The sequence below is a fragment of the Natrix helvetica genome, assembly GCF_964273705.1.
Source record: "Natrix helvetica genome assembly, chromosome: Z".
Taxonomy (NCBI): Eukaryota; Metazoa; Chordata; class Lepidosauria; order Squamata; family Natricidae; genus Natrix; species Natrix helvetica.
Genome location: NC_138554.1, coordinates 108,678,386 through 108,705,502, shown reverse-complemented (window position 1 = coordinate 108,705,502; position 27,117 = coordinate 108,678,386).

Below are 27,117 nucleotides of genomic sequence, written 5' to 3'. Positions count from 1 at the left end.
AATATACTGTCATGCATACGTATATCTAGAGAATAACAATTTCCAACCTGGCATCTTCCAACACAATTCAGCTATGATTATTAATATCCAAACTACCATCAATCCCTGTGATTGCCGATGATGGGATCTGTAATCCAATTCAAGCCTTGAGGACATCAGGATAGGGATGCTTGCTCTAGAAACAAGCATTTAAAATCTTCAGATTAGTTAACCCCAAAATCCAACCCCATATAAAATATTCTCAGAGAAGCCACTTACTGGAAGCTTTGAAATGATTGATTTGTTCCATTTTCCTGTTTCTTTATGCCTTTGAGAGATAAAATATTTGATGCAAATGCAATGATCTTCTCAATATCCATCTAGTCTGCTTGCTGATGTATCACAGTGTTACTGCTTGGATGGAAAGATTTAGTGGGTTAATAAGCATAAGTGACATCTTGGAATCACACAACTACAGCATCAAGACTGCTAATGATATAAAACAATATTGTCTAATGAACAATTTCATTACTCATCTAAAAGGAGTGTACCAAATGGATCATCAGCCTTATTCTACTTCAATATGGACACATAGAATAGGTTTAAATTACACTCATATTTAAGCACTTATGGATTCTCCTCACAGAAGACACATTTTCTAGAATAGTAAACTGAATAATGCTCACAATAGAAGGAATTGTCTAAAATTCCATCCTAAATAATTTTGAAGCTTTTTGAATAATGAAAATTGATGGTTAAACACATGCACACCTTTGTTGATATACAGCTTAAATTCTGAATGGGAATGTATTTAAGAGATAAATTCAGATCATTCCATGTTCTAGCATGTTGTGTGTGACTTTTCAGGAACATCTGGACTAGTAGCAACTGTTTACCCTTAATGAGGGCAAAAGTATAAAACTGATTGTATTATTATCCAAGGAATGAATTAATCATCACGGTAGCCCTGGAGTTCTAACCAATGATATAAAATCTGTGACCTTTGAGACATGATTAGATTACAACTCTTATCATCGCAGACTACTGGCCATGTTGTGGCTTATGAAAAGTGGTCATTTTACATATTTAAGACTATAAGTGCCTCAAATCCAATTCTAGCTTCATCAGGTAGACTGTACAGCTATAGAGAATGTTTTACATATAAAAATGCAAACCATTTAACAATATTTCTCTTTTTTATCTCTAAACATTTTATAAGGGTGTTACCTACATGCCTACATGTGTGAATGTTTCAAATGTACTTATTTCAGATTCTCTTAAATCTGAAATGCAGTAGATGGAGAAATTAAGTGGCTCCTATATATTCAAATAGTTGGTTCACTAATGGGAGAAGATGCTTAGAAGGTGATAGGTAGCAAGTAGAAACTAGAACTATTTAATTCCTTCATTGCATCTGTCTTTATGCAAAAGGGGGAAAATGAGCTATCAAAAGCTGCATGGTGGGAGATAGAACAGGAATGCAGATCAAAATAGGCAAGAAATTGATAAGAGAATATCTGTCGGCTTTAGATAGTTCAAATCTGCAAGACTAAATGTTTTACATCCCAGGGTACAAAATGAACTGGCAGATGTGATATTGGAACCACTGAACAAAATCTTTCATTGCTCCTGGAACATGAGGAAACTGCCAAAGGATAAGAAAAGACCTGATGTGGTTCCAACCTTCAAAGAGGGGAAAAAAGGGGACTCAGGAAACTATAGATGATCTATGACATTAATACCTGGAAAATTCCTGGAAAAGATAATCAAGCAGTGGATTTCTGAGTTTATAGAAACAAGCATGGGTTTGTTAAAAACAGATCATACCAGACAAATCTTCTTTGCCTTCTTTGATGAAGTGACTAAATTGGTGGTTCAGGGAAATGCTGTGGATATAAATACCTGAACTTCAGTAAGGCATATGACAAAGTAGACCACAGCCTACTTCTTGGTAAGATAGAACAATGTGACATAGACAATGCCACCACCAGATGGATTCACAGTTGGCTGGCCAACAACACTCAGCATATAATCCTCAATGAAGCTACATCTATATGGAGGGAAGCATGGAGTGGGTACCTGAAGGTTCTGTCTTTGTTCCAGTGCTCTTCAACATATTTATAAAATATCTACTATAGATGAGGTGATAGATGGGGAATTCATCACATTTGTAGCTGATACCAAGCCGTGAGAAATTATCAACATGTTGAAAAATAGATTCAAGGATCTTGACAGACTTGGGTATTAGGCCCTACCTAACAAGATGCAATTCATTGGTGAAAAAAGTAAGGTCTTAGCAGGAAAAGTCAGATGCATGGGTATAGAATAGGATGTACCTGGCTCAACAGTAGTAACTGTCAGAGGGATCTAGGAGAACTAGCTAAGTATGAGCCAGATGCATTCTGCAGCTGCCAAAAAAAGCTAATGCAGTTTTATACTGCACTGGTGAGATCACACTTGGAATACTGTGCCCAGTTTTTGTCAAAAAAGATGCTGAGGCCCTAAAAAGAATGCAGACAAGAATAGCAAAGATGATAAGTTCTCATCTGGAGGCTAAATTATACAATGACCACCTAAGGGAACTAATATGTGTTCCAGGATAATGTTGCAGGATCCAATCTGAGTCAGTCACCAGGACCAGAAGTCTATACTTCCAGACTCATGCTGGAGCCCATCTTCAGGGAACTTCTCACTCTCCAAAATGAGAGGGAGACATACTGGAGAGAGAGAGGTTTCCTGAGAATGGAGTCTAGCATGAGTCCAAAAACTTGGAAAAATAAACTTCTGGTCCCAATGATTGACTCAGATTGGATCGTGGAAGTAGATATTTTTAACTTAATGAAGAGAATATTTGGGAAACATAATAATAGTCTTTCTATACTTAAAGGCTGCCACAGGGAAGACGGTACTGATTTATTCTTCGCAGCATCTAAGGGCAGGACTAGGAGCAATAGGTGGAAGCTTGTCAGAAGAAGATTCAATCTGAAATAAGGAGGAATTTTCTGATAGTAAGAATGATTAATTTCCCAGAGCTGTGAGTGCTCCTTTGCTGGAGGTTTCAAGAAAAGATCGGACAATCATTTTTCTGGGATGGTATAAGGACTCCTACCTAGGGCAGGGGATTGAACTAGAAGACCTCCAATGTCTCTTTTACTCTATGATCCTTTGATGCTATTCATTCGCTATTTTAATTGCTGAGTCTAGAATGGATAACTTTTCTGCTGAGATTAATTATATTATAAATACAGTCACAGCATAGTAAATCTCCTTACTAATTATGTTTTGGATTATTATTTTATATCAATAACAAATTGCAATGATAGTTTCTATAAGCAACATTTTCCATGTTGACCTTTCTATCAATTATTTTTCATAATCTACAATATGGAAGTTTTTTTCTTTGACCGTTATTTATATACTTTCACAGCATAATGTGATGCATGCTTCCACAAGAATAAATTCAATGTTGTTTATGAAGCTTACTCTCAGCTAACTGGGCAGAAATTCATAACAGTAATTAAATATGACATTTTAAGAGTGCTGAAACTGGTACAATTAACAGCCCAACTTTATTGCTACACAGAGGGGGGAATAGCCACTGGCATACTAGATGCCTCCCCCTGTTCAGAAAGGGGTGAATGTGAAGACAGGAATCTACTAAGCTACAAAAGTCAGAAAGAGACTGTTGGACTGAACCTTCACATCCTGCAAAAATGGCAGTTCTGACTTCGAACTCCAAATCACCACTGTTGTTATAGAGGAGAGCCATGTTGTGAGTTGTGTTAAAACTCAGGGTTAAATTTATTTATTTATTTATTTCTTAGATTTTTAAACCGCCCCCTCTCCCAAAAAGGGACTCGGGGCGGTGTACAGTCAGTGCATAAAATACAGACATAACAATAAAATACATTTAAAATACATTAGAGGGGGAGATAGACTGTACAAGAAATAAATACCTAAAAACATCCCAATTAAAACCCCAAACCCAATTAAAATAAATCCCCGGGAGGTAAAACTAAGAAAGTGCCAAGCCAGCTGATTGAAATAGGTGAGTCTTTAACTTTTGACGGAAGGAACGGAGGTCAGTGGTAGTTCGAATATCAGGGGGGAGGTCGTTCCAGAGGGTTGGTCCCATCACAGAGAAGGACCTACTCCTAGGTGTCGCCCGCTGGCATTGCCTAGCGGACGGCACCAGGAGGAGCCCCTCCCTGTGTGAGCGGATAGGTCGCAGGGACGAGTGTGGTAGGATGCGATCCTGCAGATAACTAGGTCCTGTGCCATGGAGCGCTTTAAAGATGGTTAAAGACCAAACAAGTGAACAAAGGACATGATATAGGCATTTGTTTAAGAGAACAGCATTTGTTTATGCTTATTCTACTCTTCCTGCTATCATTTGATTGGTACAGGAGTTATGTTTCTGTCATAACTCTCACAGTACTGCAATTAAAGTTGTTGTGGCCTGTTGGCTGCCAATAGAGCTAGCTGCAGAGTCAGATGAACAGGAGGTTAAGGGAGAGCGTGGGCCAGCTTCAGAGTCCTTTAGAAGGAAACAGCATGAGAGACAGAGGCAGAGCCGGGGTCTTCCATCCTCTCCCAGGTGGGGAGGCAGCTGTCTTCAGGGCCTGAGCAAAGTGAGGAAGAGGAACAGATGGGACCCATCCCAGATGCACGTATATGCAGAGAGGAAAAGAGAGGAGAGCAAAGGAAAACAATAAGCCGGCTCTCAAGGAAAAGCAGACGTGTATGCTAACCAGTCTCTCCCTAGCTGGGAAATAAATAGTAGGGCTATGGGAGTGGCTGGTTGTTGCAGACAACCATTCACTTTTAGGATACAGCAAGCAATTTGGGTTTCTTGGCCAGGCCTGTTGGGACTAATCACATTTGATTTTTGTTTATCCATGTGAATAAAAGACTGTTTGAAAAAGAGTTTGTTTTTACTCATGAGTAAGCAATTTATCATTATTTACTAAGACTGGGTCAGAACAAAAGTTTCTGGTTTTGAGTTATAAACTGCTTTACTCTGCTTATTTGTTTGTTTATATTTTTAGTATGTATAAAATCTATATCCTAGTTAAAATAGACTTTGAGTGGTAGAAGTCTGACTTTTTGGCCCACACTTTTCTTCTTTCATGGGATTTCAGAGCTATTATCTGAATGTTTGGACTGGGTAGGCAGAATCATACTTGTCAAATTGATCTCTGATATCCTGGAACTTTTTAATATAACCCTTTATAGATTATAATCCATAGTCTGAATTGGACCAGGAAGCTTACTGATAACTCTTTACAGCAACCTCAAGGGTGGCATAGTTCTGCAATAGGAGGTGTCCCCAGCCAGCCTTGTGAATGTTGCTTTCTACCCCATTCACAGCTTCCAGGTTGTCTTCAAAGGCCACCCAATATAAAGGGTATTGAAGTAGCTTAGCCTTGTGGTATATTGGTGGGTTGTTGTATATTCCAAGGCTTCCTGTTCCAGGAAGGGTTATAGATGTCTTATCAATGAACTTCAGCAAAAATGTTCCTGGCCACAGGATATACTTTCTACTCATGTGAGCCATAAATCCAATTTAATCCCAGTCATATACCAGGACAACCAAAAACTCCACCAAAACTCCACCAAAAACAATTACCAGGGTTGATATAATAGTACTGGCTAGCCTAACTGTCTATAAAGAAATAGTAACTCCAATTTGCTACTGTTTAGTAAAGATAAAGGTAAAGGTTCCCCTCGCACATATGTGCTAGTCATTCCCAACTTTAGGGGACGGTGTTTATCTCCATTTCAAAGTTGAAGATCCAGCACTGTCCGAAGCAGTGGTGGGTTCTGGATCCCATTGCAACCGGTATGGTGCAATGGGGCCAGCAGCCACCACATGAATGCGTGCGCGCGCATGCATTCTTACCTCCTGCAATGCTCCTCAATGCCTCTGCGATGCTCCAGCTGCTAAGCGGAACGTCGCATAGGCGCCATACGCTCCGTGCGCATGCACGGAAGCACCGAAGAGCTCAAATACAGGTAAGGATGGTGGGTGGCGGGTGGGCCACCTGGAGCACTGTACCAGAACAGTACCCAGTGCTCCTGGCAGGCACTGGTATGCCCGTACTGGGGCGTACCGCCTGCAACCCACCACTGGTCCAAAGACATCTCTGTGGTCCTTTAGCTGGCATGACTAAACGCTGAAGGCGGATGGAATGCTGTTACCTTCCAATCAAAGGTGGTCCCTATTTTTCTACTTGCATTTTTACATGCTTTCAAACTGCTATGTTGGCAGAAGCTGGGATACATAACAGGAGCTCACTCTGTTATGCGGTGCTAGGGACTCGAACCGCCGAACTGCTGACCAACAAGCTCAGCATCTTAGCCACTGAGCCACCTCGTCCTTTGCTACTGTTTAGCATACTGTAAATTGTTCACCTCATCAAGCTGGCTTCAAGGCATGAGTTCAATATTTTACAGCACTTCCATCTTTACCTGTAATAACAATGTTCAATTGTCATCAGTGTATTAATGATACCTTAGATTAAACCAACAGATGACATTCTTCAGCTGGTTTCATATAGTAGCTAAACAACATTGGGGAAAGGAGTGGGACAATGTTATATAATACTGAAGCAACCAGGTGCTCTATGACCATCCATTCAGGTCTGAACAGAACAGTGGTCATCTACTTCCAATCCTTCCAGGTGGTCCAGACGTTAGTAATTTCAAGTCCTTTCCTTGTTGGGAGAGAAATTTTCAAAGAGACCGTCTACTTTCTGGGTCTTCATTCTGCCCCAGTCATTGGTTCTGATTTTTGAAGACCTGCCTTTAGTCTAACATTTCTTTCTTGGAAGTCTCTAATGGGTCCTCAATTTTTTAAAGATGTTCACATAAAATAACTAGAAGTACATTGTGGGTTTCAAAGTGCCAAGCATTTTACAGCTTCCTAAACTAAAAAAGTAAAACTCTTGTGTACATTCTCTGGAGTCTTATAAACTTAATACATGAAAGTGAACAAGTATCAAGGCTTCAAATCATACCAACCTAAAGAAAAATTATTACAAAAATAGCTATCCCATTACTTTATCAGCAGTGAGAACTAGGAGCAATTATTTATTTTAATTGGTCTCCAAGCATACATTTTCAGTGCAAAAGCATCACAGCAATGCATATGACTTAAGAATCAACAGACTGATGCATAATCAGTGAAAAAAAATTCATCAGAACTGAATATGTATGATAGAGAAAAATTCATTGATCAAAGAACAACCTAATACTGTATGTAAGAAGAGTTTTGCCATTCTTAATACGTTTTTAGAATGATTTTTCTTGTAAACCACACAGAGTCATCGGGATCTGAACGGTACAGATGTCATCATCATCATCATCATAGTCATCTACTTACAACACACTCCTTTGGATAAGACACACATGCATATACATTTTTATTCAATTAACAATAATTCAGACAATATGTATCATCTAAGTATTTGCATGTTTAGAAAATATTTGCATATTTGCTTTGATTAAAAAAAGCAATCTCCTTTTTTATGAACACATTTTGATAGGCTTGTACATTTTATTTCAATGGAACAACAAGCAATGGGTAATAATTGAATAAAAAAACTTTTTTGCAACCATTCACTGGGGTTGTCATGTAATGGCATCATACTGTGCCGAGAACAACCCTTTATCTGAACAATTCTACAGGAGGGCATCCATTCTCAGTTACATTTTGAAGATTGGCAAGAGCAGAATATTAGGCACATGATCAAGTCTTCCAATTTGGTAAGAATTCTTGATATGGAGTAAAGTTGTTAATGACTGTGATTTCTATTAATCAAAGGCAGGATACTCAGAAACACAATAGAAAATTTATGTTCCTTTCATGTTCTACTGTGAATATTTATCAAGATTCTGTGGTAGAAAAAGCTGGATAATATATTTTCTTAATTTGATTGAGCAGTTTTCTCTCTATGCTTTATCTCGTCTGGTTAAATTATAGTGGAATTTTTGAAATCTTTTTAATGCATACTATATATAACATTACTAGATGCATTTGTATGTGTCTTCTTTAGTCCTTTTTATGATAGATTTTCACATCTGGTATGTAAGAAATCACCTACCATCATTTTTCTGTTGCAAAATTAATGCAGGGGGAATGCAAATGAAATGGAGATACTTTATAGTTAATTTACAAGATACTTAACTTTAGAGGCAACCTTGTTATTTTATATTTTGAATACAAACTATTGGTAGATTTCATTGTAGGAATTTCAGACGGCAAAATAAAAAGTGTTATGTTGTCCACTTTGTTGTCCACACAAAACAGTAAGATAAAACATATTTTTAAAATTACTCTCTCATTTTCTTCATTTTTTAAAATTTTTCTTCTGGATGTATGGTTTACTAACTTCCTGTCCTAATGAAATTTTCCCTTTTGTTTTATTTTATTTATGTTTATTGTATTATCAAATTTATTTCCCAACCATCTTGCAGTTCAGGCAACTCTGAGTGACAGATGAATTTGCTACACCAGGATAAATTAATTTGCTTAGTTTCTATGAGTTTAAATTCATTTTGCCTCATTTTTAGGAATAATACACAATAGAACTGGAAGGAACCTTGGAAATCTTCTAGTCCAACTCGCTGCTCAAGCAGGAGACCCTATACCATTTCAGATAACTACTTGTCTAGTCTCTTAAAAGCCTCCAGTGATGAAGCACCCTCAACTTCTGAAGGTAAGCCATTCCACTGGCTAGTTGTTTTCATTTTTAATGAATTTTTTCCTTAGAACTAAGGAGTTGTCTCTTTGTTTGATTTCCGCCATTATTTCTTGTCTTCTCTTCTGATACTTTGGAAAATAAGTTGACCCCCTTTTCTTTGTAGCACCTCTCAAATATTGGAAGACCTCTATCATGTCACCCCTAATCCTTCTTTTCTCTATACTTGTTGTTGTTAGTTGCGAAGTCATGTCCGACCCATCACGACCCCGTTCCTCCAGGCCTTCCTGTCCTCTACCATTTAAGGAGTCCATTTAAGCTCATGCTGACTTCTTCAGTGACTCCATCAGCCACCTCATTCTCTATTGTCCCCTTCTTCTTTTGCCCTCAATCATTCTCAGTGTTAGGCTCTTCTCCAGTGAGTCCTCTTTTCTCTTTAGGTGGCCAAAGTATTTGAGTTTCATCTTCAGGATCTGGCCTTTTAAAGAGCAGTCAGGGTTGATCTCCTCTAGGACTGACCAATTTGATCACCTTACAGTCAAAGGGACTCACAGGAGTCCTCTTTAGCATGATAGTTCAAAAGCCTCAATACCTTATGGTCCAACTTTCGCAGCCATACATTGCAACTGGAAAAACCATAACCTTGACTATATGCACTTTTGTTGGCATGGTGATGTCTCTGCTTTTTAGTATGATGACTAGATTTGCCATAGCTTTCCTCCCCATGAGCAAGCGCCTTTTAATTACTTGGCTGTAGTCCCTATCTATGGTGATCTTAGAACCCAAGAAAATAAAATCTGTCACAACCTCCATTTCTTTCCCATCTATTTGCCAGGAATTGAGAGGCCATGATCTTAGTTTTTCTTAATGTTGAGTTTCAAGCCAACTTTTGCACTTTCTTCCTTCACCCACACCAAGAGGATCTTTAGTTCCTCTTCACTTTCTGCCATTAGAGTGGTATCACCTGCATATCTGAGGTTGTTGATATTTCTCCCGGCAATCTAATTCCAACCTGTGATCCCTCTAGTCCAGGGGTTACAGACCATGCCCACCCAGTCACATGACTGCCAAGCCACTCCCACTCAGTCACATGGCTGGCAAGCCACCCCCACCCAGTCACATGGCTGGCAAGCCACTCCCACAAAGTAGGCCACACCTACAGAAGAGGTTCTGAAGATTTTTGAAACCCACTTCTGCTCTAGTCCCACCTTTCTCATGATGTCCTCTGCATCTAAGTTAAATAGGCAGGTGACATACAGCCTTGCCTAATTTCTTTCTCAATTTTGAACCAATCAGTGGTTCCGTGTCCAGTTCTCACTGTTGCTTCTTGACCCGCGTATAGGTTTCTCAAGAGACAAATATGGTCTCTTGGCCTGGTACTCCCATCTCTTTAAGAACTTGCATCCACACAATCATAGACTTTAGCATAGTCAATGAAGCAAAAGTAGATGTTTTCATGGAGCTTTCTCATGATCCAGCATATGTTGGCAATTTGATCTCTAGGTCCTAGCCATACCCAATTCCTGAAACCATTCTTCATATGTCTTGCTCTCTTTAGTCCTAATCTTAGTTGTTCTTCTCTGCATTCTTTCCAAAATCTCAACATCTTTTTTATAACATGGAGACCGAAATTAGATGCATTATTCCAGGAGTGATCTTACTAAAGTTTTATAATGGTACTAATACTTCATGTTATCTTGACTCTATGCCTCTATTTATGCAACAAATGATTGCGTTGAATTGTAAGGTAACCATAGCATTTCCTCCCTTTCCACTGACAGGTATTTACATATTCTTTGGTGGTTTTCATTTCATTGAAAACCTTTCACATATTCTAAATGCAAAACTGAATGTACTAGTCAAGAATCCTAATGGAAACTAGAAGATAATTCTAAAAAAAAATCACTGTTGAATTTTAAGTCCTTTCATTTTGAAGGTTTAGTCAAGTATGATATCTGACTGCTTAACAGAAATATAAATTGTGATATATTTTTAAAACAGCAGGTACCAATTACATTAATATACAAACAATTTTAAAAGGCAAAAGTCTAATCATCAGTTATTCTGAAGCATTGTGTGTATAAATGTAAATTATATCTTCGGGAAATCTATTCTCAGGTTAATTTAGAATTGCTTAGCAAATAATGTGAGCATCTGGGAAGAAAAGTGCCTATTTTGAGGGTGTTTCACCCAGCTCATAATGTTGTCAATATGTACACTGATGCAATGTTCAACCTTGTTTTTGTATTTCTCAACATGTCTAATAGCTGCTTAAAAATGGAACTATATGTTCATTCTCAAGTAAACAAGAAAAGAGAACCATGAAGGGACAGCTATCTTGTGTTGAAATGGTAGTTTTCTCTCATTCTAAGTAAAATGTTACTGGATATTAGCTTATTTATTACATTTATAAGCTTTCCTCCATTTCCATCTTCATCTCCCTTCCTATATATGGAAAGAAATCAGAAAGTTATAAGAATCTGGATAAAAGCAGTTATTGGACAAAAATGAAAAGGAAACAATCATAATATATAAAATAAAATAAAATAAACAAAGATGGCCCTTGTGAAGAGGTAATGTATAATTATGTAATATACACATATTCTTGTACAGAATTGGAAGGGATCTTGGCATCTATTCAGTGAACTTAGTCTATAGAATTGGACAGGAACATGTTGTCCTAATCCAACTTTTCAAAGTAGCTGCCCTTTTATCAATTCCTAATAGATAACAATATAAGCACTTATTTGAATTATAAATAGGTTCTTCCTGAAAAGATATCTGGTTCCATTGTCAAAATGGTTGGATAATCAATATTTTTTTCTTAGAATGTAGCTGAAACGTCCCCTTTTGTGACTAAAATTTAAATCTAATGCTGCTCTTGGCCATCAGAAACAAAGCTTTTGCTCTCTTGTATGGGACAAATCTTCAGAGATAATGAGACAATTATAGTATCATTTTTCAACTTTTTCTTTTTCAGGCAGAATCCATTATTGACAGGATTTATTTCCTGTGATATACAGGAGTTCACTGCTATCTCTTTAGATTTCTTTGATTCTTTGATATTATAGGGAAACAAATAATTTCAACAGCACATACATCTAAGTATACATCTAGGGGTAAAGCTACATGTATTTTTCATTCATACAATAGATGAATCTAAACACTTATTTCAATATGAGGAAGAGAGCAGGACAATTTTTGAATTTAATACAATTAATTTTGGAGGAGAGAAATAAGTTCCTACTTCTGTCAATATTATTCCAAGTTGTATTATGTATTGAGCCTGAACCCTTTCTGATTACCCACAATATCTCCTGTCACTCCATCTTCCCTGAGTCTTTATGCTGCCTGGGCTCAGGTCAGTGCTGGGCTCAGGACCCCAGACTGCATCCCAAAATTCAGGGTAATAGAGATTTGGGTTAATGTCAGGGTTACAAATAGCATCCAAAGTAAATCAGAGTCCAAGACAAAGATCCAAGCAACCATGCGGTTCACCTCACTGACTGTCTCCTTGGCGACAGGCCGGCGGTTGCCGGTGCTCCACCAGCTGGGGCACGACTGGAGAAGTTTCCTCAGTGGAGCTCCTGAAAGGGACAGGCAGGCTGCCACTGCTCCACTGAGAAGACATTTCTGAGAAGAGAAACTTCTCTGGTCGCGCCCAAGCTGGTGGAGCGCCGGCAACCGCCAGCCCGTCGCCAGGGAGACAGTCAGTGAGGTGAACCGCGTGGTTGCTCGGATCACATGGGCGCAGCCTGACCGGAGAAGTTTCTCTTCTCAGAAATGTCTTCTCGGGCTGTGCCCGTGTGATCCGAACAGGGTTAAAACTGTGCTGAAGGTTATAGGGTTTATGAACCTAACTCCCCAATTCAAGACAATTTGGCTTCTGGGATTCACACATGTCTTAACTAGAAGACTTTGGGAAAAAATCTGCCTGTCTATCCATACAAACTCCTTTAGCAAAGTTTAGTATTAACCTTGTATTCTTTCCGACCTTCGATCTAAACCAATGTTTGTCAACCATGGCAATTTTCAATGGGTGGACTTCAATTCCCATAATTCCCCCGACAGTTTGGTTGAGATGCCTCGTTTACCTTGCGTGAAGCTTATGGAAGAGATTTCTGGGCTCAAGGAATATATTTTCCAAAAGAGAAATCAATTCAACAAGAGCAGCTCTCTGCAGCTCAGTCTTTATTATGATGTAAATCAGAGGTCTCCAACCTTGGCAACTTTAAGCCTGGAGGATTTCAGCTCCCAGAAATCTTTTGGGGGGAAATTGTTATTTTTTGGTGTTTTCCTGGCACTGTCATAGTTTGTGTGTGTGTGTGTGTGTAATGTCCCGCAGTTATCTACACATTAATAATGATCAAGTACTAATAATATTTCCTTATACATTTTAGTGACCTTTCCTTTCATAATTGGTGTTTTCTTTCATACTTTTAGATTTCTAATTGCTGTTTCTGTTAGTTAGCAATTGATAAAACAAATTCCATGTGAAAAAGTATTCAAAGCCTTCTTGATTTTAATTGTCAATTTATTCATTATTGCACATTCTAATATTTATTCATTTTCATATCTTTGTTTTTTCCACTGTTGTGCAAACACAATTCCAACAGCTGTTAACATGTGTAAAATTAAATATGTATTTATTCCCTTTGAAATGCAAGTAGTAAGCAGAAGGTAAGTAGCTCTTTTATTGTTTTGTGTAGTTATTTTAATCTTATTTAAGTAGTAAGTGCACAAAATAATAAATTTCCTTTTTTATATCTTCTTTTTGTAGATCATCCATTGGGGCAAAAAATTCAGTGACATCGTCTTGGCCACTCCCATCTGGTCACATGGCCGGCAAGCTACTCTCACCCGATCACATGGCCGGCAAGCCACTCCCACCCGGTCACATGGCCAGCAAGCCACTCCCACAAAGGAGGCCACACCCAGAGTAGGTTCCAAAATTTTTTGAAACCCACCACTGGACTACATAGTATGTGATTCCTTACAATCTGCCTTCCCATTTTCCCACAACAGAAAATGCATAGCAGAATAATAAAAAGTATGGCAATCCAAAGACCCGAAAGAAAAGATGGCTGCAGACATGACACCCGCAACTGTAGATTGAGTATATTGTAGGAGTTGAAAGACTTAAACCTAATATAACTCCAGAAATAAAAAAGAAAGTCTAAACTCTGCTCAAATGTATGAAATAGGTCTTGCCTCTTACTCTACTACCTTTCTTCTTGTCCCCACCAAAATCATTAAATCTGGCCTCCATGCCTTAAAAATTGATCTTCTCTTATATTAATTCATGCAGAAATGTGCATGAAATACATCTGAAACTGTAATGGGGAGTACTCCAACATGTGATATAACAGCTTACAGATAAAAGCTGTTCTTTTTCCCCCCACTATAAGAAGGCAAGAATGCAGGCAGAGAAAAGAGACTGGCAAGTTGGAAGAGCAAATGAATATAAATCAACCCATTTATATTTAGAATCTAAGCATTCATGTCAGGGTCCAATTAAAATCAAAGCTCAAATGTTAATCAAAAATGCCTACAAGTCTTTTAACAGTCTCATATACTATCAAATTGGTAAAGGAAATAAATGTCTAAAAGAAGATTAATACAGTCTTCACACTTTAAATGCATAAATCGCTGGAGTTAGTAGAGTGATGAGCAACCTGGTGAAAAGAGTGTTCATGAAAGTAGGCAGCAAATCTCTTGCATCTAGAGCAGAATACATATATTTTAAAAAAAACTAAAAACAGAAGAAAACCAGATATATAGTATACTTTCTTGTTAAAAGAAGTAGAAATAATAGTATAATTGGACCAATAAGGTCTAACTGCAGTATTCTATGAAAATTCTACATCAAGTGGGAAAACACATAGAGCTTGCTTTACCTGGCTTGACTAAGGAATTTTAAAGCTGAATAATTAGTCTTAACAGCTTGGCCGTGAGAACACTTGAAAAAAGCCCTTTCTTTGGGATGGTAGGCCTTTCTGCTACTTTACCCTTCAGAAAAGCAACTGCTAATAATTTTCCTTCCTGCAGATGAGTCATCCAGGATGTATAAAAGAACTGGGAAGGGGGTGAAAACAAGCAAACAACAACATCAATCTTAAAAAAAAATCCATGCCAACAACTTTACATTTAATTATATTTGATATAGCTAATATTATACAATACAATATAATACAATACAATAGTAGAGTTGGAAGGGACCTTAGAGGTCTTCTAGTCCAACCCCCTGCCTAGGCAGGAAACCCAATACCGTTTCAGACAAATAGCTATCCAACATCTTCTTAAAGACTTCCAGTGTTGGGGCATTCACAACTTCTGGAGGCAAGCTGTTCCACTGATTAATTGTTCTAACTGTCAGGAAGTTATTATTATTATTCTCTAGTGCTCCATTTAATATTTACCCCTTCTGTTATATTTAACCTCATGACCTAATAACACCTTTTGGAGATCTCCAGGGAGACTGAATGAAATGCCAGGACCTCCTTCTGAATATCTCTGATGAAGTCAATCAATTAGCATTCCCAAAGGGGAGGACAATATTTTCATAGCTCAAAGGCTTCCAGAGTCTCGTAATTCAACACATTTCTCTTGTTCTACATTTTAACTTCTACAGACTTTTCTTAAGCCTTTCTAAATATGCAAAACTTATTATTTCATTATTCCATCTAACTTTTTTAAAAAAAAGCTTTTGGTGATGCCTTGTAGCATAAATACTTCCTAATGGAATGTTATGACAAAAATAATAAATGAGAATCTCCTACCCTGCCCTGAAGGAGAGAAGGGAAAAAAAGACAATAGTGCTTTTTAGAAGTCTAAACTTCTGAAAGCATCTTACTTGTGAAAAAAGAAAGAAACTATGGTGATACATTAGAAAGAGGAAGGCCAGTTTAATTATTTTTAATCGTTTCTAAAGATCATGGTCCCTACTAAGTCCTTTAAATGTAAGCTTGAAACCAATCCATAAATTCATATCTATGTGATATAGTCTTCTCAGAGCTTTGTCACTTCATATTATACATGAATGTACTGTATAAATGTTCCCTTGTATTAAAAATGTAGCAAATCCAAAATTAATTCAAACCTTTCAGAGAAAGCAATCCTATTCACTTTGCTGAATCTGGTTCAATCCCTTAATAACAATAATTTAGTAATTTATAACATGCCAGCTGGGTACCAGCAATTTACAATTTTTAAGAAATATTTAAACACAAAACCGTACAATCAAAGAAACTAAGACGACAAAACAAACCTGGATGGGAACATGAAAAAGAAAAAAGGAGCATCACTCACCTTTGACAAAGACTTGAGCACATCTTCAGGGCCTTTTGAAATACTAGTGGGTGGGAGTCATTCACATGTGCACTTTCTCCTTGGCCCATTCCTAGTACGGAGAGGTTGCTGCTTCCTGAGAGCAGAAATGGATAATATCACCCTCCTCCCATTGTGTAGCCTTGCCAATAGACGAGGCAGGGAAAATGACAAGATAAATTATGGTATTCTACTTTATTCTAAAGCTATATTAACAGAATCTTGCAAGACTGAAAATACAAATGTCCAGTAACTGCCTTCACAGCCCGAGAACTTAAGGAGGATCTGAGTTCTTGCTCCACCATCATCAACTGCAGGCTATGCTGCCCTCTTTATTTGGGTCATTCCTAAATATTTTTATATATTTCCAGCTGATTGCAGATGGTCTCTATACCCATGTTTTCAATTTGATGTTTTTCAACTCCTTCACAGTTGATGATTTACAGTGCCTTCTTTCATTCCAATAGTTGTCCAATGGGCTGCAGTGCCAGAGATACCTCCTGCTGCCAGGAGCTGATTACTGTCCTGTGTAGAGCCATTTCGTTCCAGTCTGTCAAGCTGTTCTCTGCTGGGAAGCAGTTGCTGGATTTTTTAAATAAACTTGTGATTGATCTAATGAAGGTTCATTAAGTCAATTAACCATCCTCAATCCCTGAAGCTCCATTCAATCTTTACATTTACCTAGTGGCACCATTCTAGTTTCTGTCCTGTCTGAGTGCTGCCCTTGCTTTCTGGTGTCTGTGTGTGTGTGTGTGTTTGTGTGTGTGTGTGTGTGTGTGTGTGTGTTTTTCATAGATTTTCATGGGTATAGGTATGCAGGTCTTGGCGTATTCGGGTCCTTTCCCATGTAAGATTGAGAGTATCTTGGCAATGCTTCAACGAGGTCCCACTTGCCATCTTCAGGCTGATGCCTTCGTGCTTCGTACTTGTGCGAGCAAAGTGTGATCGAAGCTGCCGTCTTTCTATAAATATTGGTGGGGGTGGGGAGTACTGGCTTTGTTGCTGTAGGTGGATTGGTTGGCTGCATTGTAACATCTTGAATAGTTGATGGAGTTGATGTTTGCAAATTAGTCGGCTGTTTCGTAATATCCTGTGTGGCTGAGGTACTGGCTGTGTGCCTATTGTTCTTTTGTGTTGTAACAACCTGGGTAATGGGCTGTGTGATGACTTCCTGAGCTCTATTGTAGTGATATCCTGACTCCTGTGCTGCAACCACCTGGGGAGTTTAATTATATTTAAGAAAAAATTGTATAACGTTAAGGTTTTTGATAAATCTAATACTAATCTAATACTAATCCTATTAGTATTAATTTCCTTTTCCTACAATTTTGAATTTTTAAAAATACATACATTGCCTTTTAGATCTATCATGAACAGAAACTAAAATAATTAAAAGAATAAAATATTTTATTATTTAAATTGTTCTCAAAATGTCCATTCAGAACTTAGAAAATCTGTTAAAATACTACAGTTTTAAAATAACACAGCTATTGCCAAATAGCTATTCCCCTTCATCAGAAATGGAAAATATAAGAGAAAAGTAACCTCATTTTTCTCAGATGTGTTATACTTGCACTCATTGTTATTGATTAGTTTTATTAATTTCCTGCCTCTTTTTTAAGCGACCCTCTCTTTATGAAGGAAACACATCTTTGTTGTCCAGTAATAAATAAAGATTTAAGCGTCTAATAATGCAAACTGAGATAATTTAATCGTTTACCCAAATGAATATGACATTAAGACTAGTCATTTCCCTACCAGATGGGGTCTGTCCACATTTATTGAAAGAACAAATTTACTTGTTACCAACCAGAAACAATATGAATTGCTATTTCTGCTTATGATTAGAGTGCAACAGCAAAGCAGAGCCATGCGGGAGATGTTATTACATAACTGTATATTCTTAGAAGTTCCAATAAAGGAGCATAAATAAGATCATTAGCAGAAGAGGGGCATGGGGAAGGGAAATGGCAGGCACTGTTGTTGTTTTTTTAAAAAGGTAATTAAGAATCAGAAACATATCTCCATAATATTTGATATCTATCGCTGAATATTAATTCCCAATACTGAGAAATGGCCCTTATGGTATGTTTGGTCTAAACACACAAAAAATCACCATATATGATATACTGTGCGTTTGCAAATCTTCACATTTATCCACCCTATACTTATACATATTTCAAATAGGCAATCAATTGCATCTCAGTCTCTTTTCAGAGTCCTCCAAGATCATGCAGTTAAATCACCAGCAGATTGACAGTTTTCAGAAGAATAATTTTTGTTTGGAAAGAAAAAAACCTAAATATGAGTACAACACTTTCTATCAAAAAAAAAAAAGGAAGAGGACTGAAGAAGCATTGCCTTTGATTTGAGGGATTTCTGGCTCAAAATTTATAAAATATAGGTAAAAAGAAGTAAAATCCACTATAGCTTTTTTAAAAAATCATACCCGTTAAAAATGCAAGAATTCTCAATGAACCTCACTATGCCCTTAGTGTTTTATATGGCTGAGGAATTCTAGGAGTTGAAGTCAATTCTCTTAAAATTTTCAGGTTTGAAAAACACTGATTTTAACAATGCCATGATAAATTATCACTGTCATGAGAAATTGTAAACTTGTCATAGACAGATATGATGACATCTCTGAATTTCCTTAGGGACACAGTTTATCCTCAGAAGAAATCAATACAATTAGACTGCCATTTTCATGCTTTATTATCCCAATGGCAAGTTCATTTTAAGAATAAATAAATAAATGGATACTTTTCTTCAGCCTCTTGGTCTTTCTGCATTTGTATCAAATCCCTATACTGAAGTGACCCAATAACCTCTTTGTTCCACTCTGTCCTTATGGTGTTATTTTTAATTTCATCTAAAGCACTGAAGCAGCTTAAAGTCATCCTTAGTTGAGTTCTCCTGTTAAAGCAGAATTGGACAAATCAGATCATCTGTTTTAGAGAAACCAAAAAAAGATTGTCATCCTTTCTTATCTTCTCTGTCCCTCTTTTAGAAGCCAGAGTGATAACATGCACCTTACTCTCATTGCACAATTGACATGAATGGCACATGTGGTTTATGCAATGAAATCATGCATTTATCACCACTGCCTTCCCACTGCCATGGTCCTCTCAATGAGAACCAAGCATATAGGGCCGTGATGACCAAGCTATGGTAGGCATGCCAGAGATGGCATGCAGAGCCCTCTCTGTTGGTATGTGTGTCGTTTCCCCAGCTCCATGGTACTTCTTTCATGAGTTTCTGTTTTCCTGAAAAACAGAAGCTCATGAAAGAAAAAAAAATCTTACCACTTGCCATGCTACTGGTATTGGGATGCCCTGCCTCCTGCTGGCCAGCTGGTCTTTGTGTCTCTGCTGCACATGTGCTCATGTCAGTGCATGTGCATGCGTGTGTGTCCATGCGAGTGTGTATATCCACACATGTGCATGTTCAAACATGTTGGTGCATGCACATGTTCATGCGTGCACCTTTCAGTTTGGGCATGCATGTGCAGTTTGGGGACTCGGGTTCGCCATCACTGATATAGGGTTTTCATTTCCAGGCCTAGCCAAAGAGCTTTAAGCAAGGAATTATGAGCAATCATTTGAGAATGAGGATTTCAATCTTTGGATCCAAAGGAATTTAGAATTGCAGGAAGCCAGCTACAATCTCCACAGCAATTCTCCATGGAGAAAGACAGCAGGAGAGATGTTAAAGTTTACACTGTATATAAAATTTTACAAGTGCTTCTTGTTCCAGGAAAAAAAAACTTGCAAAGGGTTATATAGACTGCAGAGAGTGCTCCTATGTACAGTCAAGCATGCTTTAATTGATCAGTCTTTTCACATTATCAAGAATATTTCATTAAGTCTTGCATGCTCTATAAGCAGGTGTTTCTGAGTTTTGGGATTATCCTAGTCATAATTACATATCATGCAGCAGAAGTGCAGGCATAATGTTGGCAATTGAGTTGAGAAGTGCACAATGAATGGAGAAAACCTTGGCATGATAAATTTACTATCATTTATCTGTTATAAAATCATTATGAACAATAATTAATTACTCTTTCTAGGCCAATTTTTTTAAAATGAGAGGTTGATATTGGGGGAGAAATGCCACCATTTCAGATCCAATGCCTTAACTGCAGCTGTTCTAAGCTATCAGATGCAAACTGCAGTTCTAGAAACTTCAGAGAATTTACCTCAATATAAATAAACTGGCACATCTGACAGCCTTTGATAAACTGTCACCTGAACTTGCCCAATACTCCATGCTTTAAGTGCCCTGATTTTAAAACATACGTGCCTTATTTGCAAAGACAGGTCTTTCTGAGGCCTGGAACTGAATTGAGAGAATAAGGTTCTCCATTGTGTTCTTATTTCTTCCTCCAAATCTGAAAACATTTATTTTTCTTTAAGATTTAGTAGACAAAGACTGCAATCAAAGGTAAGCGCCTTCTAGAGTGGAACTAGGATCAGATTCAGATATTTCTAAATGTATTTCATCTCAACATATCTAGCTACATGTATGCTGATCCATTTTTACAGCTGAAAACAATGTTACTGCATTTTAAGAAATACAAAATCAGTTGGATTAAAGATTGGCCTTGCCATGAGAGAAAGGCGAACAATCACTCAGGAAGGAATTATTAAGTGAAGCACCATAGTTGTCTCTTCTGAGATCTTGCAGGACCTTGTCCTGCATATACCAGCCAGGATATTCCGCGTCTTCCTAAACTGACTCAGTTATGCAAGAGATTATTAATCCCTCATTTGTAGTGAGTTTCAACCTATACAACACTAAGATTCTATGCAAGCAATTGGAGAGACAGCCCATTCTTACCCTTTCCCTGAAAATAAGATCTCCCAGATAATAAGCCCAATCTGGTTTTTGAGCACATGCACTAAAATAAGCCTCCTTCAAAAATAAGCCCTCCCCAAAATATTGCAACACAGCAGCAGCCATGAGGTGACCATGCTCGCCACCTCCTGCACCTCACAAATAATAAGACATACCCAAAAATATGGCCAAGTGCTTATTTTGGGTGTCAACAGAACCCTGTCTTATTTTCGTGGGGAAACAGTAGATCTTGAGCCATCCAATAGATGCCTCTTGGACTAAGAAGGACATTTTATTTATCAGACAAAATCATGAAGGATTTTGATCTGTTAACAATACTATCCTTTCTGCTGTTATTTCTCTAGGTATAAGTCCTTGTAGTCCTGCCATAAATAGAAATACTACATTTCCCTGGTAACAAATTTCACTGAGCATGTGAAAATACAGTACTTCAAATCTGAATTCCAAAATGTTTGCTTTCAGTAGATATATCTGAAATTTTTAAAGCATTTCATAGGTTTGTGCACAAAATAACAACCCACAGCCCAGTGGTGGGTTCTGGATCCTGTTGCAACCAGTATGATGCAACAGGGCCCAGCGTCCCCCACATGCATGCGTGCGCACACGTGCACATGTGCAATGCAATGCCTCCGTGACACTCCAGCTGCTTGGTGGAGCGTTGCACAGGCACTATATGCTCCGTGCATGTGCGCAGAAGCGCTGAAGAGCTCAAATACAGGTAAGGAGCTCGGGAGGGGCGGGTGGGCCCTCCAGAGCACCGTACCGGAATGGTACCCGGTGCTCCCAACAGGCACCGGTAAGCCCATACCTGGGCGTACCGCCTGCAACCCACCACTGCCATAGCCTACCATTCTTTTGAATCTTATCAAGAATATTCCCATGTGCTTTTAGTTCAATTTTGTTTTTTAAGGAAAGCTAGCATCCTTTAAAGGCAAACTTTCCTTTTTAATTCAAACAGGGCATTTCTAAGACTACTATTGGGCAAGTGGACACCAGAATTTTGTTTCATACATGCCAGTGCATTTATTTCATAAATTAAAATACAAATCAAAATTAAGAGGACCAAGGGAGGCTTCCATGAATATAGCTGATTCCCCTGTAGCAGTTTATTATTTGTGTGTTTATTCTCTTTTTATTTAAAATCTGTGCAGTGTGGATATTACCACTTTAATTCTCAGTGGCATTAAAAGCATATTGCAGAGGAAGAAAATAACAAAAGGGGGTTAGTTGGAATCATATAAAAAGAAGATTAAAGACTATCTGGAGAAAGCAAATAAAATCCTCAGCAAGCCAGAATGATTCAGGAGTTCTAAAATGAAAAGTGCTTCCAAAATAAGCAACAATTTACAAATGGTTTTCTGTTTACCAGATATCAAATTTTTAAAAATAAAAAGAATACTTCTGTTATATTATTTTCTTTCATATTTGAAAACATTAAGGCATAAATAGCCTGAGAGTTATACATGCTTTATGTATAACTACAATAATAAACCTTAGGCTAATTGGGGAAAAAGAGCATACACAGAAGCCGAGCGCATGCAAGTGTGCCCAAACAAGTAATAAGAAAATTGGCAACCCACCACTGCACCACATTATATTTAGATTCATGGCTTAAAGTTGAACAATACAGGAGCAGGGCAACGCCCTCTGGTTTCAAGAGCTCTTCCATAGTAAAGTCAATTTATCTCCTGCTTCCTTCCAGCTCCAGACTGGATGCTGGACAGTTCAGAGACAGTGCAGGATTTGTGCTGAAACTGTGAACACCAAGTTGGGAGCTGTAGTTTCCCAGGCAAGGCAGGAGTGTTTGGGAAATGGACGAGCTTTCTCAGATTGTTTCTATTAAGGTGTGGAAATGAAGGATAAGAAAGATGCTGACCTTAAATTTGAAAGGGTAGGCACCAATGGTGGGTTACGGATCCCGTCGCAACTGGTACTCTGCAACAGGGCCGGGCATCCACCCCGTGCACGCATGCTATGCACGCATGTGCACCCACCGCCCGTGACGCTCCAGCTGCTTGGTGGAGCATCAATCAGATGCTGTACGCTGCATGTGCGGGCGCAAATCGCGCAGTTCGGTCAAATACAGCTCAGGAACGTGGGCAGGTGGGTGGATCCTCTGAAGCACCATACCGGAGTGGTGCCTGTTGCTCCCAGCAGGCACTGGTATGCCCATATTGGGGTGTACAACCTGCAACCCATCACTGGTAAGCACACTCAGTACCCTTTTTGTCAGAAAGCGCTCAACTCTGTTAAATGGCTTGGCTACAACAGAGTTTCCTCTACTACTTGTCCTGGGTCAAAATTCTGGACAGGAGAATTGGACTGAAACGGATGGAAGGGCAGTTTCTCATTATTAAAATACCTTGCCTCATCCCTCAAGTCAATTTCTCAGTTCTTCTTTCTCCCTACTGAAATTCAGGTCCTTCATGCTATGTTATATTTTACCAGAATGAAGTACTTTCTGAGGGTGTGGTAGTGAAAAGAAAAACTGAGGGAATTCAATGGACCCTTTCTCCAGAAATATAAAAGAGATGGTGACCTTTTTTAGGCCTACAACCCAGCCTGCAATGACTCTGGCCCCTCCTGTGGAATGCAGGAATCATGGGTGCAAAATTATGATGTTCTCAAAGTCTCATGGGTTCAGTTTGGGAGGACGGGGGGGGGGGGGCTAACATTGCATAAATATAAACAGTGATTTGGATATTTAAAGTCTCACAGAGGCGTACCACTGCAAGAGGCATTAGCAAATGGCTGTTTTCCAGGTGAAGTTCAAGCAGTTCAGTGGAAAACTCACAGTGACAGTGGTCAGCGGCAACCTACAGAGCCTCCTAGGCCTAGATTGGTTCCAAGCCCTTGGCCTAGAGGTGACTGTTATCAAAGCCTTGAAAGACGATGGCGCTGAAGCCATTTTTAAGGAGTTCTTCGGCACCGGTCTGGGTAAGTATGTGGGGACCCCAATTTCCTTTAGTTTGGACCCCAACATAGCCCCAATAAGACTAAAACCCAGGAGAGTACCTTTTGCTCTCTGCCCCAAAATTGACAGGTAAATTGACAAGCTTGTAGGCCAAGGAATCCTAGAGCCGGTCGATCACGCACGTTGGGAGACCCTATAGTGACACCTGTCAAATCTGATGGGTCTGTCCATATCTGCGTGGACTACAATAAATAAAGCGCTATAACAAAGCGCCTACCCTGTACCCATTGTACAGCACCTCCTTCATTCATTAGGCCCCAGAAAATTTTTCGCAAAATTGGACATGGCGCAGGCATACCAACAATTGCCTGTAGATGGCGCTATGGTGGAGGCCCAAAACATTGTGATGCACAGGGGTGCATTCAAATGTTACCGCCTGCAATTCGGCATTAGTATCACCCCTGGACTGTTCCAAAGTGTCATGGAACGGCTTTTGCAGGGGATTCCAGGAGTCGTCCCCTATTTTGACAACATCTTGGTATCGGCTGCAAACAAGGCATAACTTTTAAAACGTGTACGAACAATTTTGGCTCGAATTAGAGCCAAAGGCCTCAGTCTCAAAAAAGAGAAATGCCAAATTAAGATTCCAAGGGCTGAATTCCTAGGGTACCTAATCGATGGCTCTGGGATACACCTGACCACACAAAAAATTAAAGCTATTCAGTACGCCCCCACACTTCGCAATCAAACCGAGCTGCAGGTGTTCCTCGGGCTCCTGTCAGCGGACTCCTTTCTGGTACAATACAGCCAGACCCTGCCATTGCACCTGTGATGCATCCCCGTTTGGTCTCAGCGCCGTCCTCAGCCACCGCCTGCCCAACGGAACCAAAGCACCTATTGCATTTTACTCCAGGACCTTGTCTGCTGCAGAGCGGAACTACAGCCAGCTGGACCGTGAAGCTTTGGCTGCAGTGTAAAGAGGTTCCATGAGTATCTTTATGGCCGTGATTTTGAACTGGTTAGGGACCACAAGCTGTTGTTGGGCTTTTTGGTTGAGGACCGACCTACCCCAGTGTCATTATTACCTCGCATGACCAGATGGACCATCTTCCTAGCTGCCTACTCCTACCATCTCATCCACCGACCAGGCTCCACTTTGGGGCATGCTGACACTCTAAGCCGCTGCCCACTGCCTGAACTTCTCACTGACCCTACTCCCAAGATGCCAGTCCTCCTCACTGACTGCCTAGAGATTGGACATGTCTCGTCCAGTGATGTTGCCTGTCACTCTGCAAAGGACTCCACCATCAAACAAATTTTGAACTGGGTGTAGAGGGAGTGGCCCAAGGAGCCTGTTGGGGCTGATTTCAAAATGTATTTTGTCAAACCCAATGAGTTATCGGTTGTAAATAGCTGTTTACTGTGGGGGGACCGGGTCATTGTTCCACCCAAACTGCGCATTGCAGTATTAGAGGCTTTACATGTAGGGCATCCTGGAATTGTCAGGATGAAATCTTTGGCTAGGAGTTACGTGTGGTGGCCTAATATGAACAGGAAGATCAAAGAATGGGTGTCTACCTTCACACCATGCCAGGAGTCCAGACCAGCTCCACCAGAGCCACCCACTAAGGAGGGGGAGTGACCTCAAGCACCATGGTCTAGGGTGCACATTGATTTTCTGGTCCAGTTCATGGCCAGACATTTCTTGAAGTTGTGGACACCTACTCGAAATGGTTAGATGTAGTCCTTATGACCTCCATTATGGCAGAAGCGGTCATCAAGGTGCCATGCATGGCCTGTCGATGTCTTGGTCTCTAACACCGGGGGCCAATTCATGGCCATGCAATTTGAGACCTTCCTAGCCACTCAGGGAATCAGGTATGCCCTGGTCACCCCATTCCATCCGGCCTCCAATGCTCACACAGAGAGAATGGTGAGATCTGCAAAAGAGGCCCTCTCTAGGATGGGTCTGGGAGATTGGCAAACACGGGTTGACCACTATTTGCTAATTCAGCACATCACACCCAGTACCACTACAGAGAGAAGCCCCTCCAAGCTTCTCATGGGTCGCCGGCTAAGGTCCCACTTAGTCCAGCTACACCCCAATTATTCTGCCTCATCGCCCTCAGACTCCACAAGCAAGATTTGGACATTTAACGTAGGGGATTTGGTATAAGCCCACAATTACGCCAGGGGAACTCTGTGGATTCAGTGATAGGCATCACCGGCCCTCGCTCTTACTTCCTAGAGCTTGAGGATGGTAGGAATTGGAGAAGGCATATTGACCAACTCCGTGGCCACCTCTCCAACTCCACTCTTAGACAACCAGAGGTAACTCCTATACGAGTTAGCCAAAGCCCTACCCAAATGGAGCAAATGCTCACTCCTTCCACAGCCAGCTCAAGCCCGAGGGTACCGGAAAACTTATCTGGTTATGTTGCAGGCCCGCAGCGAGCTCTGAGCGAACCGGCTCTAGAAGCTCCAGCTGCAGCCTGTGAAAGGGTCCAGGAGCTTTCACCAAATGGAGCTGCAGAGCAAACAGGAAACTCCTCCTACTGAACTGCGCAAGTGAGGCAGAGCTACCCAAAAGCCCACCTACCTGCATGACTATGTAACAAGTAGGATTGTTCCATCCAAGAGGGGAGGGGTGTTAGATACTTGTACCAACTGCAGTGGTTTCCACCAAGGTCCTCTGTTCCAGCAGGAACAGAGGTTTAATCCTATTGGTCAAAGGGTCTGACAGCTTCCTATAAAAGGGCTGCTGTCAGACTCAACCTTCACTGGATTGTTCTTACTTGTTGTACAATAAAAAGCTGTTGTTACCGTTAAGCCTGTGTGTGCCTATCCATTACTCAATCTAACACAATTGATATTGTATTATCCCAGCATATATAATATATACACATATTTATCCTATTTTAAAGGTAGAGTTTTCATCTATTTTATTTGTTTTTTTCAGTATCTAAGTTTTTTTTTTATTCTTGTGAGAGCAGTAATTGAAATAACATACCTTTCCAACCATTTAGAGCAATTCTCATATGAAAATAATGATTATGAGGTTTTTTCCCTTCATGAACTGTTTTCTTGTACTCTTTTCTTCTAAACTATAATGTTACTGAATGAGTATGTGTGTGCATGTGTACAGGGAAAAATGGCTGCTATAATATAATTTTCCCATACATCAAAATCCAATTTACTCCTTCCTACAAACTGGCAGTTGCTACCTAAAACAATTGCAAAATACAAATAACCTAGATTACATTTAAAAGTAATACCAGTAGGAAATCTACACCTTATGCCCAACCCATTCTTATTGATACTTTTAAGACTGTGCTCTTA